Source organism: Impatiens glandulifera, chromosome 9, assembly GCF_907164915.1.
Source record: "Impatiens glandulifera chromosome 9, dImpGla2.1, whole genome shotgun sequence".
NCBI lineage: Eukaryota > Viridiplantae > Streptophyta > Magnoliopsida > Ericales > Balsaminaceae > Impatiens > Impatiens glandulifera.
The window spans coordinates 2652276-2671573 of NC_061870.1; positions in this window are offsets into that span (position 1 = coordinate 2652276).

Consider the following 19298-nt stretch of genomic DNA (forward strand, 5'->3'; position numbering starts at 1 on the left):
TTTTTGTGAAAAAATTTAAGAGTATTAATATTTAATAATAAAAAAATTATATTTATATATCAGATGTCTGTAAAATATTTTTTGATTTAAATTATATATTTTTTTAAGTTTTGAAATGATTTAATATAGACATATTTTTATATATTTTAAAAATTAAATATCTTTAATTTTGAATTTTTTTATTTTATGATTTGATAGTATGTCTTAATATTAACTTAGTTGATTTTTTTTATTGAGTTTCATAAAATTCAATATTATAATTTTTAATTATTTCTTTTACACCTTAAAAGAGCCGAGATCAAACAAGCTCTTAGGCCTGTTGTATACGGATTAGATTTAAAGTAAAGCACAGACGACTGAAAGAATTTGACTGATAAGATAGTTTGAAAAATAAGTCTGTGCTTCTGTTTGAAGTCTGAACCATCCTCTCTCTCTTTTCTTTTCATCCCTTCCTTCCGTCCAATCCCATTTCTCTCTTCTTTCTTTTCCTTCGTTTTCTTTCTATCATCTTTTCTTTCCTTTCCTTCATTTCTTTGTTAATCCTTCTTTGGTACTTCAGTTAAACCATCTTTCTAACTATTTCAGATTCGAAATTGAATTTGGCTTTAAGGCCTTATTCGGATTGGGGTTTTTGAAAAAACTTAGAGAGGAAAAAAGGTAATGATTGATGATGATTTTGAGGAGGTGATGATTATTTTTGGTAAAAATATTTAAAGGGTATTGATATATATGAATAAAATAAAAAATAATAATTTAAAATAAAGGGTATTTTAGTATTTTGGTTAATGAAACGAGTGATGTGATTGTTGAAAAGTGATTGATTGGAAAATTGATTTGGGGTGGGTTTTTTAAAAAACCCAAAGAGAACAAGGCCTAAGATTCATGAACCGACAGAGACAAGCGGTCCTTTTGAGATTTTGAAGATCGAATACCAGATTTGAAAGAATAATTAACAGAAGTATCGCTCTCCAATAAATAAGTTTCTTTCCTTTTTTTTCTATAAAGAAGGATGAGGTGAAATTTAGTTATATTAAACGTTTTTATTTGATTCTCTTCTTTTATTTGTTAGGATTGACTGAACTCTGCCTTTATACTCTTAGTCGGCATCTTCATCGGCAGTGTTAAAGTAAGTTTATCAAATATGTTTTCTCTTATATCCACTTTAAATTCAATTAACACATTTAAAACTTTATGTCTGAGGTTTTTAAAGTTGATCCTTCATCTTGTTGATTGTTATTATTCCGTCTCATTATTTCTTATAAATTTTATTTATTTAAATCTTTTATCTCTTTTTAATATCAATTCATTTATATTAATAGAATGCCAAGGATTACTAATTTTAATCCTGGAGTTCCCATTACTCCAGTGGATTCACCGAAATGTTTCTGGGGCTTTGTGATTTAGAAAAAATAAAGAAAAATTTTAAGGGTAAAAATCCCACGCCCTTGGGTTATAAAAACGTAAGTGAGGGTCTGTGGACTCACTTGTCTGTCTATCACGATATCAAAATCTTGAGAAATAAGTGGAATTCAGAAAAGAATTTGTGGAAAGTTTGAATTTTTTTAAAAAATAGTAGTAAACTTAGCGGCATGGGTTGGGATCATCAGCGTAATACTATTAAAGCTCCAAACTTTTGGTGGAAAGAAAAGAGCAAGGTAAACACTGTTTTTTTTTTTCACTTTTATAAAAATTAGTTAGGTTAAAATTATTAATATTGAATTTTGTTTATTATTTTTTTGTTGAATAGGATCATGACCAACTAAATAAATTTAAGTCAAGTGGGATTCAAAATGAAAATATTTAAGAAAGATTATTTGGTCAAAGTTTAACTACTGGTTCGACTGTGTACACTGTTGGGGTCGATACAAATGCTGAAGGTTCTGGTGATTCCGAGGATAGTACTTTCACTCAACAACTGAAAGAACCCAACAACTGAAGACCCTGAAAATTTTTTTGTTGCAAAGGTTCAAAAATATATGGGATATCCACCTGGATCAAATGAATCGTTGCATGCCGTGTATGTTATGAGTAGACCACACTCACATGCCAAACTATATGAATGACTCTCCTTGGCTGTAAATTTTAATTATGTTATTTTATTTAAGTTTGAATTTAAATTTTATTTTATTTAAATTTTATTGTATTTGTTTTCAAACTATTTTATTTAATTTGAAATTATCTGAATATTTTTAAATTAAAATGATATTATTAAGTAGTTAGTTGGTCTGCATTATTTAATTATGTTTTAATTATAGTTTTTAATTATATTAATTATTTTATATATATATAATTGTATTGATAATGTTTAATGTTATAATAAATGGATATAATAGTTGATAATAACATTGATTTTTTTTTTATGCGTAGCTATTTACATGTAATTACTCAATCACGACAATAATCCCATATCACTTAGAAAAAGAAAATTTCGAAACTATTTAACATATTTTATATAATAAAAATTTAGTAAAGACCATGGACTGACTCCTACACGAGTTGTCCATATTTCTTTTTCGCAAACATCACATCTACTCTTTATTTTTAGCTCAAATTAGCAAAAAGTTCAAAATTTGTTATGGTAAAATTAATACATGGGATGTGCAATTCAAATTGTAATTTTATTTTATATGAAAGTCGTAAGGCCAGTTGCGATTTGATACGTTTATTAAAAAACAAATTACAAATAAATCTAATATACATAATGCAAAATACATTACTTATTCATTTATAAATGAAACTAATAGATAGATTATATATACCATATCAATTGCTATTCAACTTATATTGCAATATTTAGTTTTATAAAGTTACAATAATAGTTGATAAATAGAACACGACAAGAATCTCACATCGCTGGATAAATGAATTTTATAAACTACTTAATATGTACATTGTTTATCAAAATTGTTAGTAAAAACCAATGGGTTAGCTCTTGTAGCTCATATCCAATTTTAATATTATTAATTTTACTTATTCTATAACTATTTATTTATTATTATTCTTTGCAAAATTAGTATAATTAATTAATAATAAATAATTATATACAAAAATAAATGGATACTACGTACAATATGTATAAATAATTAAGAATTAATTAAGTTAGCAAATTTATAAATAATAAGTTTATAGATAGATTTAAATTTTATTGATTCTTATTTCAATAAAATAATGTAATATACAATTAATTAATTAAGAAGGAAAGCATCTTAATAAAATAAATAATAAATCAAATTATATTGTCTTATATTTGTAACTTCATTTGGCAACATATAATTATAGTTTTGTTGCGAAACAAGTTACATATTAGTGTTAATAATATTTACTACAAACTTAGTTGCACAATAAGATAAGATTAGAGTTTCCAACTTTTATGGTCACTTATTATTTATCTTTTATTAGAATAAAACATTATAATTATAAAAATGGATGAAAACGTTGGAATATTTATATATACTAGTATGAAACCTGTATGGGAAAAATATAAACAAAATTTTTATAAAATATTTAATTTAATAAAAAAGAATATATTTATATGAAGAGAAAATATAATATATATATATATATATATATAATTAAAGAAAACAATAAAAAAAATAAATTAATTATTATTAGTTGTTTCATAATATAAGTAAATTGTATAAAAATAAATAAATATGGTAAAAAAATTAAAACAAACTTTTATGAACAAAATATTTTATATACATATAAACATCATTTAATTTAATAAAAGAGAATATATATTTATATAAATAGAAAATATAATATATATATATATATTCACATATATATATTCATATATATATATATATAATTTAAATGTTTATGGATTAAAAAAACATTACTAAATTTACATTAAAAAATTTATTATCTAACATTAAAAAAAATTATTAAAATGACTAAACAAATAATATATAAATAATTGTGGAAAAATGATATAAGGAAAAATATATTTATATAAAATTAATTATGAAATATATACATAATGTGAGAAAAAAGAATGATTGATTAAAACTGAAAATAATAATAATACAAGACATACCAAAAGACTTGATTTAATTTAAACTATTGAAAGCAAAATAAAAATTTAAGTTAACACAATATTAAACAAACATTCATAAAAATAAATAAATGTATAACTCTAGTATAATTTAAGATATCCTATATTATAATAATAGTTAATAATGTATACTAATAAAAAAACAACTTACATAAAATGAAATTATAAAATTGTAAAATGAAAAACAAAAACTAAATTTTTTGTCTTTTTCATCCTATCTCTTCAACAACTTTGTCTGGAAAAAGTACCCCTTCAACAATTTTGTCTGAAATTGATGTTCCTCCCTTAACAAAATTTAATTTAATATATAAAACACGTTTCAAAGTTAAGCATAAAGATATCCAAAATATATTTACCTGTGAGTAATGAGTGATTGACTTGGATCAAACACTTTTATAATTGTAAAATTGTGCGATTTTTTCTTCAGGTTGTAATCAGTAATTCTAACTTGGAACACAAATTTTCGCGATGACATTGATGATAACGACAATGGAAATCTTTGTCACAATTCAGATGTAATTGTAACAAATTTGAAACAGTTAGATTAACTAACATATTGACAATTCTATCAAAAAGTACAAATAGTGCAGCTCCTGACTCGTTACGAACCTCAATCTCTAATTTATATCTAAAATGGATACAAAATAATTAATGAAAAAAACAAAATAGATATAATCAAATATATGAATATAGTTTGTTAATGATCAAAGAGAAAAAAATAAACACCTTGGAGTAGGATTTTTTTGTAACTTTAACACATGAGTTGCAAAAAAAACATCGCCCTCGAGCATTACTTTTCTGCGACAATCAATACAAGAGTAGTAAAATCAACCATTGTAGTTGCATACATTATTGATTGTCGCTTCAACGGTACGTATACATTCATGTTAACCAATAAACCAGTAAGATAACTATAAAAAAATTGAAATACCAATTTTATCAACCTTGCTTTCCTCATTTGACAATAAGTTGTATAATTCCTCAATTGTGTGTCGATCTTTCATCATCTCATCTTGTAAAGACATCGAACTTTCAACAGTATCATTCAATAAACATACTTGAGATGGATGGACAACAAATCTACAATTAGTTGAGTAAAGGTGGCACAAAAATAATAGTCATTAAAACAACAAATATTTAAACAAAGAGTATTGTTTAAAGAAAGACAATATCAACTTTTCTCGCATAGTCACCCCCTCTGGAATCATTAGATTTTGAAAAACTTGTGTGGCCGTTGTTGAAGAAAGGACATGATGACCTATTGAAAGCACATAGAAATGATTAACACAAACATATTAAGACATAAGCATATTTTTTTTACAATTCATACCTTAGTATAACTTGACAAGTAAGCCAAGTTTTGCAACTGTGTTATATCCAGTTTTGCTAAAAGTCTTAGAGCTCAAACTGATAAGATGAGCTATAATAACTATAACATAAAAAAGCAAAATGTAAGTTAAAAAAATGAATGAAAGACAATAGTTAATCAAAACACTACCTGTTAGTTGTGAGCAATTGTCACTTCTAAAAATAACCTCCTTGTAATCAGAGAAATTAAATTTATATCTCAGAATATTTAGAATCTCAGAAACAGACTTCATGGTTGTCCCGTAGTTAAACAAAATTTTCAAAGAGTTTGGAACAGGTTTGTACTCAGCATTTGACTTGACAACTCGAAAATTTTGAAATATGTACATGTTACCCTCCTTTAATAAGTTTCGATGTCTTGGAACAAATTGACGATCGATGCTGACGTGAATAACCGCACCCTATAAATTACATGTTAGTTTGCACTAATATGATACACATTATAATAACATACATTAATATATAACAAATATTAAACACACTTACATCCTTGTCTGTTAATAAGAAATCAACACTTAGCAATTCATTATTTTTTTAGTATTTATTGCATCCCACATGTAAATAGTTTTTGTGGTTCAAAATAATTCTTTAGTGAAGTTTTAAGAAACGAAAAAGTTTCATGATATTCAAGAATATGTCTTAACTTATAGAAGTACAAGTTAAGAGAGGGGGTTTGTGATAATTTGTAAAAGATATACGCTTGCGACAAGGAGGCTAAATCATCAAAATTATGTGAATTCTTATTAAGAATATTCTGAAGCGACTTTTTCTACTGAAAATAAATTGAATTTGATTTGATTTCTCAAATCTTGTTTCATTACTTTGATTATTAAAAATGTATTTTTCTATTTTTTTTCACTAAAAAGTTCCATATTTATTCTACGAATAGTAATGATAGATAAAAAGAAATCTATGTAGATTTTTTTAGTAATTTTTTTTTTAAATAATAGAATTTATGAACGACGCGAGTATTTCTTCTTTTTAATTTTTTTTTTTTAATTTTAATCTTTTAACATTCAAACTTGTTTTATTATGGTTAATGTTTATTTCCGGAAAATTTTTTCCTCTTGTTTTAGTCTTTTTATTTTATTTCTGATTATGCTTGTTCTAACAATTATATACTTTTCTTTTTTTTTCTCTCAATAAATAATTTGTCCAAAGCTGCCATCCATAGTCAAATCTAAAATTCCAATGGATGCTTGTGTGTCCATTTTCTGATATTTTCATATGAATTGACATTACAATAGATAGTTAGTATAAAATGTAAACATAAAAAAAACTTAAAATAAAAAACTTTAAAAATATTTATATGTAAATATAGATTGAATAATAATAATAAATTAAATAATATAATATATTAAATATGAGAATAAAGACAAATATTATAAAATAATGAGAAATAATAAATATAATATATTTAACAAAAATTTACATATTTCTTTTATGATTAAAAATAAATATCATGTATTAACTTTTAATAGATTCACCATCTTCTGTAAAAATAGTTATTTTAATGAAATTTAATATATTATGCAAAACATTTTTTTACATAAAATATTAAGATTATTTGAGTGGATAATTGGATTGTTATAATTAACGAAAGTATATGTGAAAAAATGACAAAATATTTAAAAATTAGATGTTATGGACATAACAAACACATTTATTATAAAAAAAGTATTTATAAGTATTTTGGTATGGTAATTAATGACTTGGATATCATAGGCTAATAATAATAATAATAATAATAAATTATTAATATAATATGAATATATTAAAAATGAGAATAAAGATAAATATTAAAAAATAATGGGAAATAATAAATAATTAATTGAACTTTATAATAATATTTCAAAAAAAAAATATTTTTTTTTGTGATTAAAAATAAATATTATTAAATACATTTAACTTTATCATATGAAATTGTTTGGAATAGAAAAAAAAAATCTTATACTCAAGAGATAGAGATTATCTTTTTTCAATTAATAAAATTATATGTATTTAAAAAAATTAAATATATTTAACTTAAAAAATTAATTTTATTTTATTAAATCATAAAATATAGTCATTACTGCTACTTTGACTAAAAAGAAGGTTGATACTTGATGATTATATTGGATAATTTCAAATAAAGTAATTTTAAAAATATTTAGATTGAATAATAATAAAAATATTATTAATATAATATAAATATATTAAATATGATAATCAAGACAAATATTATAAAATAATATGAATAATAAATAAATTAATTAAATGTTATAATAAGTAATAATAATATTTTTTTTAAAAAAAAATTGGAGAATAGAAAAAAAAATATATATTATGCTAAGAATATAGAAATTATATGCATTTAAATTTTTTATTTTATTAATTAGTCATAAAATTTAATTATTACTCGTACTTTAACCAAGATCAAATTCAAAAAATAAGACTCTGTTGCAGATGCCTGAAATGATCAAATTTTTGAAAAAAAACAAACAGTGAACAATAGATTGTTAGAACATAACATATTACAAATTTAATTATTGAAATAATGATGTTGATAAAGAAATTGAGAAAATTAAAAATCGATATAGAGATAGTTGATTCAAAAGGTCGAATATTATAAGGGATAACTTCAAATAAAGTAACTTTAAAAATATTTAGATTAAATAATAATAAAAATATTATTAATATAATATAAATATATTAAATATGATAATCAAGATAAATATTATAAAATAATATGAATAATAAATAAATTAATTAAATGTTATAATAAGTAATAATAATATTTTTAATAAAAAAAAATGGAGAATAGAAAAAAATATTTTGCTAAGAATATAGAGATCATATGCATTTAAATTTTTTATTTTATTAATTAGTCATATAATTTAATTATTCCTCACTTTAACCAAGATGGAATTCAAAAGATAGGATGTTGTTGCAGTTGCCTAAAATGATCAAATTCTTGAGAAAAAAAAGCAAAACAGTGAATAATAGATTGTTAAAATATAACATATTGCAAATTTAATTATTGAAAGAATAATGTTGATAGAGAAATTGAGAAGATTAAAAATCGATATAGAGATAGTTGATAGAGAAATTGAGAAGATTAAGAAGATTATAAATCGATACAACTTTAAAAGGAGACCGATGAATTAAAACAAATATTTAGATGGAAAAGAAGATGAAAAGTTTGGTTGATTTAATATATTGGTTTAATTGCAATCGGTTTATATTTTTCATAATTATTGTTTTTGTGTTAAATTTTATAATTAATATAATATGATAACTGAAAGTTAAATTTTACAATTAATATAATATATAATTGAAATTCTTAATTTTATTGTAGGTTTTAATGTTTTGTAATTAGTATTTAATGTAAACATGATAGCTAATTTTTTTTTGAATTCAAAAGATAGGACTTTGTTGCAGCTGAATGAAATGATCAAATTTCTGGAAAAAAAAATAAACAGTGAACAATAGATTGTTGGAACATAACATATTCAAATTTAATTATTGAAATAATATTGTTGATAAAGAAATTGAGAATATTAAAAATCGATATAGAGAGATAGTTGATTCAAAAGGTCGAATATTATAAGGGATAACTTCAAATAAAGTAACTTTAAAAATATTTAGATTAAATAATAATAAAAATATTGTTAATATAATATAAATATATTAAATATGATAATCAAGATAAATATTATAAAATAATATGAATAATAAATAAATTAATTAAATGTTATAATAAGTAATAATAACATTTTTAATAAAAAATGAAGAATAGAAAAAAAATATTATGCTAAGAATATAGAGATCATATGCATTTAATTTTTTTATTTTATTAATTAATCATATAATTATTCCTCACTTTAACCAAGATGGAATTCAAAAGATAGGATGTTGCAGTTGCTTAAAATGATCAAATTCCTGAGAAAAAAAAGTAAAATAGTGAATAATAGATTGTTAAAACATAACATATTTGCAAATTTAATTATTGAAAGAATGATGTTGATAGAGAAATTGAGAAGATTAAAAATCGATATAGAGATAGTTGATAGAGAAATTGAGAAGATTAAGGCTTAGAGTTAGAAGTTTTAAAAGGAGACCGATGAATTAAAATGCTCTTGATAGGCATAATATCACTTTTCTCTCTTAAATTGGACCTTGTTGATGTAAAATTATTTATAGAAAAACAAATATTTAGATGGAAAAGAATATGAAAAGTTTGGTTGATTTAATATATTGGTTTAATTGCAGTTATAATGTTTATATTTTTTATAATTATTGTTTTTGTGTTAAATTTTATAATTAATATAATATGATAATTGAAAGTTAAGTTTTATGTTATAATTAATATAATATGATGAAAGTTAAATTTTATAATTAATATAATATATAATTGAAATTCTTAATTTTAGTGTAGGTTTTAATGTTTTGTAATTAGTATTTAATGTAAAAATGATAACTAATTTATTTTATTTTAATTTTTAATTATTTTTGTCTATTTTATAATTAATATAATGGGATAAAAGTTAAATTTTATAATTAATATAATATATAATTGAAATTATTAATTTTATTGTAGGTTTTAATGTTTTGTAATTAGTATTTAATGTAAAAATGATAACTAATTTATTTTATTTTTTAATTTTTTTTTTACCTATTTTATAATTAATATAATGAGATAACTAATCTAATATATAATTAAAATTCTTAATTTTATTGTACGTTTTAATGTTTTGTAATTAGTATTTAACGTAAACATGAAAATTAATTTTTTGTTCCTGTTTTATTAATGAAGGAAAGAGAAATTACATAATTTGTGAATGATTGTGTAGAGAACGTATTCTACACCTCCAACATTTTAAATTAAGCGTCATTAGATATATATAGATATAAATATATTAAATAGGATAATCAAGATAAATATTATAAAATAATATGAATAATAAATAAATAAATTAAATGTTATAATAAGTAATAATAATATTTTTAATAAAAAAAATGGAGAATAGTAAAAAATATTATGCTAAGAATATAGAGATCATATGCATTTTAATTTATTATTTTATTAATTAGTCATATAATTTAATTATTCCTCACTTTAACCAAGATGGAATTCAAAAGATAGGATGTTGTAATTGCCTAAAATGATCAAATTCCTGAGAAAAAAAGAAAAACAGTGAATAATAGATTGTTAAAACATAACATATTGCAAATTTAATTATTGAAAGAATGATATTGATAGAGAAATTGAGAAGATTAAGAAGATTAGAAATCAATACAGCTTAGAGTTAGAAGCCTTAAAAAGAGACCGATGAATTAAAATGCTCTGAATAGGCAGAATATCACTCTTCTCTCTTAAATTGAACCTTGTTGATGTAAAATTATTTATAGAAAAACAAATATTTAGATGGAAAAGAAGATGAAAAGTTGGTTGATTTAATATATTGGTTTAATTGCAGTTACAAGGTTTATATTTTTCATAATTATTGTTTTTGTGTTAAATTTGATAATTAATATAATATGATAACTGAAAATTAAGTTTTATTTTATAATTAATATAATATATAATTGAAATTCTTAATTTTATTGTAAGTTTTAATGTTTTGTAATTAGTATTTAATGTAAAAATGATAACTAATTTATTTTATTTTATTTTTTAATTTTTTTTCTATTTTATAATTAATATAATGGGATAAAAGTTAAATTTTATAATTAATATAATATATAATTGAAATTCTGAATTTTATTGTAGGTTTTAATGTTTTGTAATTAGTATTTAATGTAAATATGATAACTAATTTATTTTATTTTTTTTTAATTTTTTTTTTCCTATTTTATAATTAATATAATGGGATAACTAATATAATATATAATTAAAATTCTTAATTTTATTGTAGGTTTTAATGTTTTGTAATTAGTATTTAATGTAAACATGATAAAATTTTTTTTCTGTTTTATAATTAATGAAGGAAAGAGAAATTACATAATTTGTGAATGATTGTGTAGAGAGCGTGTTTTACACCTCCAACATTTTAAATTAAGCGTCATTAAATATATATAGATATGGTAGTTAAAATATTAACAATATTATTTGTATTATCTCTCTATATTAATGTGTCTTTAAAAGTTGTAATGATTACTTGTTATAAAAAATTGCACAATTTTAATTAATAAAACATTATTCCCTCTTTAGTGACTTGTTTAACAACAATTTAATTGAAGCTTTTAATTTTTTTTTATCAACAATCAATTAATGTAAAAAATGTTACAATATTTCCACTATTTAGAATTTATGTTATAATTTAAGCTACATGTTCTCAAAAAAATGTATTAGTTATATTTAAGTTGCAAAAATAAGTTACTAATGGAACATTTTTTTGTAGTGAATAGTCCAACTTAATTTTTTAATTTTTTATTTTAAACGTATTTTAAAATTATGGAACGGTTATAAAGTATCACTAATTATTCAATTATTCACAAATGTAAAACTTATTGAAAAAATAGTTTCAAAATTAATTAAGTATTAATTAATTTGATAATAAATTTTATTTTCATTTATAATTCTATAAAAATTTTAAAAAATATCATATATATTTCTTCCAATCTAATAAGTTGTTCTATTATCTAGTTAAAATTAAGATTACGAAATAAGTTAGAAGATTATATTCAATTATCTGTAATGCAAGATAAATAACAAAATTAGTTTAGAAATAATTCAAAATATATTTAAAAATAGTTTAATTTACTTTTTACTTTAAACTTGCAAAAAAAATTGTAAAGTAAAACAGTTTTTTTTTTATTAATGCAAAACATATTGAATTTTTATTTAACATATAATTAATAAATTTTAAAATTAATTAAGAATTAATTAAGAATGAAAGCATCTTAATAAAATAAATAATAAATCAAATTATATTATCTTATATTTGTAACTTCATTTGGCAACATATAATTATAGTTTGTTGCGAAACAAGTTACATATTAGTGTTAATAATATTTACTACAAACTTAGTTGCACAATAAGATAAGATTAGAGTTTCCAACTTTTATGGTCACTTATTATTTATCTTTTATTAGAATAAAACATTATAATTATAAAAGTGGATGAAAACGTTGGAATATTTATATATATATGGTAGTTAAAATATTAACAATATTATTTGTATTATCTCTATATTAATGTGGCTTTAAAAGTTGTAATGATTACTTGTTATAAAAAATTGTACCATTTTAATTAATAAAACATTATTCCCTCTTTAGTGACTTGTTTAACAACAATTTATTTGAAGCTTTTAATTTTTTTTTATCAACAATCAATTAATGTAAAAAATGTTACAATATTTCCACTATTTAGAATTTATGTTATAATTTAAGTTACATGTTCTAAAAAATGTATTAGTTATATTTAAGTTGCAAAAATAAGTTACTAATGAACCATTTTAAGTTGTAATGGGACGATATTACCATGGACTTTGTTGTTGGATTACCTCTAACCTTAAGAAAAATGAATGTCATCTGGGTAATAATAGATCGTCTTACTAAGTCAGCACATTTTCTACCGGTAAAGACAACTTTCTCAATAAATCAATACGCGGAGCTGTACTTGCAAGAGATCGTTAGGCTCCACAGCATCCCAACTAGAATCGTGTCCGACCGAGATCCTCGTTTTACCTCGCACTTCTGGGAAAGCTTGCACAAGGGTTTGGGGACAAAGTTGGTATTCAGTACTGCATTTCACCCCAAATAGACTGCCAATCAGAAAGAGTGATCCAAATCCTAAAAGATCTGTTAAGGGCATGCCTTATAGATTTTGGTGGTGATTGGGAATCAAGGCTTCCATTAGTAGAGTTTGCTTACAACAACAGTTATCAATCTTCTATTGGCATGACACCCTTTGAAGCTCTTTATGGGAAGAAATATAGAACTTCCCTGCATTGGGATGAGGTTGAGGAAAGAATGTTAATTGGTCCAGAGATCGTCTCCAACACAGTTTCCATAGTTAGCAAGATCAGGGAAATGTTGCTAACAACTCAAAGTAGGCAGAAGAGTTATGCAGATAAGAAGCGCAGGGATATCATCTTCAACAAAGGCAACCATGTGTTTCTCAAAGTATCTCCCTGCAAAGGTATCATTAGGTTCGGAAAGAAAGGGAAGTTGAATCCAAGATATATAGGGCCTTTTGAAATTTTGGAGGCAGTTGGTGAGGTTGCTTATAGATTAGCATTACCTCTCAGTCTTGCTGTTTTTCACAATGTTTTTCATGTGTCCAATTTGAGGAAGTACAGTTAGCAAAGGATCTATCATATGAAGAGAGACCAACCCAGATCCTGGCCAGGTAAACCAGGAAGTTAAGGAATAAGGAAGTAATTATGGTCAAGGTGCTTTGGCACAATAGTTCAATAGAAGAAGCCACCTGGAAAGTAGAACAGGATATGCAGCAGAATTATTCTAAACTGTTCTGTAAGTAAATTTTGAGGTCAAAATTTTTATAAGTAGGGTAAAATTGTTATGCCCAAACTCATCCTTTTCTGTTAAGAAAGGCTAGTAGGGTCAATGGGTGCATTGTTGGAATGTTCACCCTTATGTATTCACTTATAAGTTAGGTTAGGAATAGACTTGTTATTATTATTATTAGGGGATGAGATATAAAAATTATTGTGTTAATTATATTGTGGGACATTTGTAGAAAGACCCATCTAGAAGAGGCTCACAATTTATACTTAGAAAGTTTTTTCATAAAACAGCAAGTTGCAAGTTGAAGGGACCCATGTAGGGGATCCGCCAGAAAATTAGGATAAGTATTATCCTAATTTAATTTCCTCTTTAGTCACTAATTAAACCCACTTGCTTATCATTTAATTGGAACACTCGACAACTTAATAACATTCCACCCCAACCCATTACATGATCTCCACTTGCCCCAGCTGCATGCTTCACACTTAGCATAACAGCAAATAGCTCACATTACCCCCATTACATTGATTCATTTAGAAATTCAGTTCTCTCTCTCTTTAAGCAAGACTTAGGAGATTTTCTTCAAAACAAGAGCAAACCCTAGCCAAGACCATCTTCTTTATCCAGTTTCTAAATTAAGGCAAGCCTTCTCTTAAACTCACTCTTAAAGCCACACATAGCTATGTATCTAAAGTATTTTCTGCATAATTTTCATATATGTTTGAAATATATGTTTCTATAGCATAATCTGGTTTTATTGACAAACTTGATTTATAAACAATATGTTTTTTTCAAGTATGACAAGGGTCATCATGTTTTCCAGAAATGATAGGGTTTTCATGATTTGTTAAATATATACTTTTATAAAACAGAAACCCTTATGATTTATGCATATATGGGCGCATATTATTGATGAATGAGTATTTATGGAAACGGGAGGAGGTTGGCTGGCATGAGCTCTAGTCAGTTGATTCCAAATGTACTGGCTGATTATTTAAGGGACTAGAGTATCTAGCATGAGCTCTATTTACTGCTGCCCAACTAAAAGACGGTCCAAACAGGTTAAGGGATTTTAGGGATGGACTTTTAATTGTGCCTTTCCAAATACGGCTCAAATGTATTCCTTGCCTTCAGGACCAGCTCTGAATGGTGTAGGGTCAAACATGGCTCAAGATGTTACTATATAGGCCCTATGAACTCATATTTTTTAAACATGCCAATGGTTTTTATGGACTGATCATCTCTTTTTAAAGTATGAACATTTTATGCATACATCTTCCTTTTTAAAAGCAAAGCATTCCAGCAGGTTTTAAAATACTTAATTGTTTGCTAAGTCATTAGACTCACTATGCTTGTGTGTGGTGTAGGTACCCAGCCCTAGCTTTTGTACACTTGAAGAAATGAGGCTTGGAGAGGAGCAAGCTGTTGGAGAGAGTGTGGGAGGAGGGACCGATGATGCTAGATTTCTTGTCTTTTTGGATAACACTTGACTTTTATTTTGGGTCCTTTCTTACTGTCTAATGGTGCATGTATATAAGACTTGTATAGAAACATGATAGTATGATAGAGTATAAGTATATTGTTGTAGCTTCTTGTAGCTGTTTGAAGAACCATGTATTTATAAAGTATATCTTTTAAACAAGACAAGTTGTATATGGCTTCAGCTAGGGATCTCAATGTCAACTAAATATATGAGTACTCTAAATATAATATATATATATATATATATATATTATATTATATTATATTGAGAAATAATTAAGTGAAGAAATTTGGTGAGGGAATGACTTGGCATAATCGCTCAAAAAATAAAATAATTTCTCTGATGCAAGTCATTCCTTCACCAAATTCTCTCACTCTATCACTCCTCTATTATATTATATTCTTACACATTTATATTTTTTAATAAAATAAAAGATTATATGTATTTAATTTATTTTAAAATTTAATATTAAACGTTTATCTCTCCAAAAATATATATATATATTAATTATTTTTTCATATTTAATTTTTTTTATTTTCTATTTTATCATATATATATATATATATATTCTCATCCTATATATAGAGATTTTAGGAGAAAAAAATATTTAATATTATTTTTTAAATAAATAAATTATATATAATTTTTATTTTATTAAAAATATATAATCATATAATCATAATATATATATATATAGGAAGAGAAAATAAAAAATAAATTAATTATTAGATATATAAAATTATATATATATATATATATATATATATAATGAGAGAGAAAATAAAAAGGGAATTGAATTAGAAGAGTGAAAAGTTATTATATATTTTTCTTGGGAGGGAATGACTTGTCACGTTAATTTTTGTAGCAAATTAAATTGCGAACATACATAATTCTCTCTAAAATTTTCACTTCTAAATTTCCTACTCAATCATTTCTAATATTATATAATATTATTATATTAATTATTATGTATATTATAAATGTTTATATATAAAAATAAACGTATATTTAATTTTAAATATATAAATTATTAATAAGTTTATATAAAATTAATGAGGAATATATATATATAAGAGATAAAATAATAAAAATATTAATTAGGAAAAAGAAATTAATAAATATAAAAAGAGAAATAAATTAAATTATATTTATATATAAAAATAAATAAATAAATAATATTAAATATATAAATATAAAATTTATTAATAAGTTTATATAAAAATTAATGATGAAAGAGAATATATATGTGAGAGATAAAATAATAAAAATATTAATTATGAAAAATAAATTAATAATTATAAAAGGGGAGATAAATTAGTAATTATTATAAAAAAGAATTTAATTATTATTATTATTTATAAAAGAGAAATTAAGAAAAAGAAATATATTTAATATATATATATATATATATATATATATATATATATATATATATATTAGTAGAGAAAATAATTAAGATTGATTAAGAAAGAAAATTTTTATGTGATTACATCCATGATTGTGGTGAAACTATATTTTAAATATTATTATATATATTACATTTATTAAGTAGAGAGGTATAATGTTAAAATGATCATTATATATGGATTTTTTATTATTTCTCTCAAAAAAAATTGTTTAGAGAATGTTAAAAGTTATTTTATTTTTAGCATTTTTAATGGATTATATTAAATGATGCCTCTTAATTTTTACCACTAGGTTTTGAGTTGATGTTGTATTTTATTTGGTCTTTCATTTTGTTGAGTTTAATCGAATTTTTCTTACTAAATTTTTATAATTTGAATAATACTCTTAATTTTTGATGAGGCGTTTACTATTTATACCCGCCAATTATTTTGATGATATTTTTTTAATTATGTGTGCATCCCTTTCGTACAAGTAGAGAAGATAAAGTTGTCAGATTTGGAGTTGTTTTTCTTTTATTCAATAAATAGTTTTTTGAAATTGATCTTTGATTGAGAGGTTCTCTTATAAGTATACTCTTTTGATTTGTACAAGAGGTTCTCTTACAAGTATCCTCCTTTGATTTGTACACGTCTCTTATTATTTTCACCATATATATAAATAATCATTTATCACATGAAAGAACCTTCCCGACATTGCTTACCAACCCACGGGAAATGACAAATTTCACTATCATTCAAAATTTTTAGTAAAGATTTTTTCGACACCGCATAATTGGTTTGTTTAACTTGCTCTACTTGAATACTCATCATTGTGAAACTCAAATGAGTTCGTATTTGAAGTCACCCTAAAAAAAAATCAAGATTGTTAAATATTATTAATTGGAATTTTAATTTTTACAAATTTATCATATTATTTAATAATTAAATTTTTATTTAGTTGTTTTAAATTTTTTATTAACTCCTAATAATAAATAAAATAAAATAAATATGGAGAGAAGTATAGAAAAAGAAAAAAAAGTCATTTAGACTTATATCCTTATACAACAAGTTTTAAAAGTTTCATTTATACTACTATTAAAAATTAAATTGGCTCATTCCCCTCTCTAGTAACCATGGTTAATTTAAAAAAATATATATTTATTAATATAATATTTATTTATTTTTCTCTCCTTTTTTTATTAATTAATTAATATATTTATCTTCTTTTACTATTTTTTTTCTATTTTTTTTTATAAATTAATTAAGTCATTTATCTCTTTTTACTCTTTCTTCTTTTATTATTTGATTATTTGATTTTTATTTTTTTTACTATTTTGTTTTTACTATATCAACATAAACTATTTAATTTAAAATTATTTGATCTTTTTTAGATTTAGAGACTAATACTTATAATAGATAAAGTACTTCAATATTTACTATAATATTTAATTAGCTAGGTTTTAGAATAATATATTCATTTATTCTCCCTATGATTTTTACTCCATTTTGTATAAATATGACAGAATACATAACATGTTGAATGTGTTTAACTTGTAGAAGAATAGTTTTTACGGTAAATAAAATTTCTTGAAAAAAAATTATAAAAGTAATTATTTAATAAAAATACTTGAGCAAAATATAAAAATATTAGTGTATCAAATATTAGTCCTTAAAATAGACCAACTAATTTTAGAATAATTTATGTTGATATAGAAAGAAATTAAATAATAGAAAAAAATAATCAAATAACAAAAGAAGAAATAGTAAAAAGAAATAAATAGATTCATTAATTAATAATAAAAAATAGACAAAAGAAAAGAAAAAAAATCGTAAAAATAGATTAATTAATAAATAAAAGAAAGAGAGAAAAAAATTAATATTTAATTAATAAATATTTAATTTAAAAAAAAAATAACCATGATTACCCAACTAGATGAACCAATTTTTAATAATATGTACCTTTAAATAAATTTTTATTAATGCATAGCCAGTTATAATGTTAATTTGTGATAATTAGAGCTTTATAATTTTGGTTTGAATAAGCCGGGTAACTTGAACCAATTCCCAAAATAACTCAGCTTAAAACTTTCCAAATTAATCTACTTTGTTCATTATTTATAAACTAACCTACTTTGTTCATTTATTTACAAATTAACTTACTTTATTATTTTATTTATTTATTTATTTACATTTTAACTTATTATTATTATTATTATATTTAAATTATTATTTTTATAAATTAGATTATTTATATTTTGATATATATTTTAAATTATTATTTTTATAAATTTAATTATTTAAATTTTAATATATATATATATATATTTACATTTTAATTATTAATTTATATTATTTTTTCATTTTCAAAAATTTTTATTCAATATTATTTAATTGAGAATAGTTTAAATATAGTGACAAAAACATGATTAGTTTAAAGTGTCGTCAAACAAAGTCAAATTATGAGAAAATTAACATTTGAGAAATAATAATAAAAATGTAAGCCAAAAATATTCATTAACTAACGAGTTTAACATGTAACATGAATGATTTT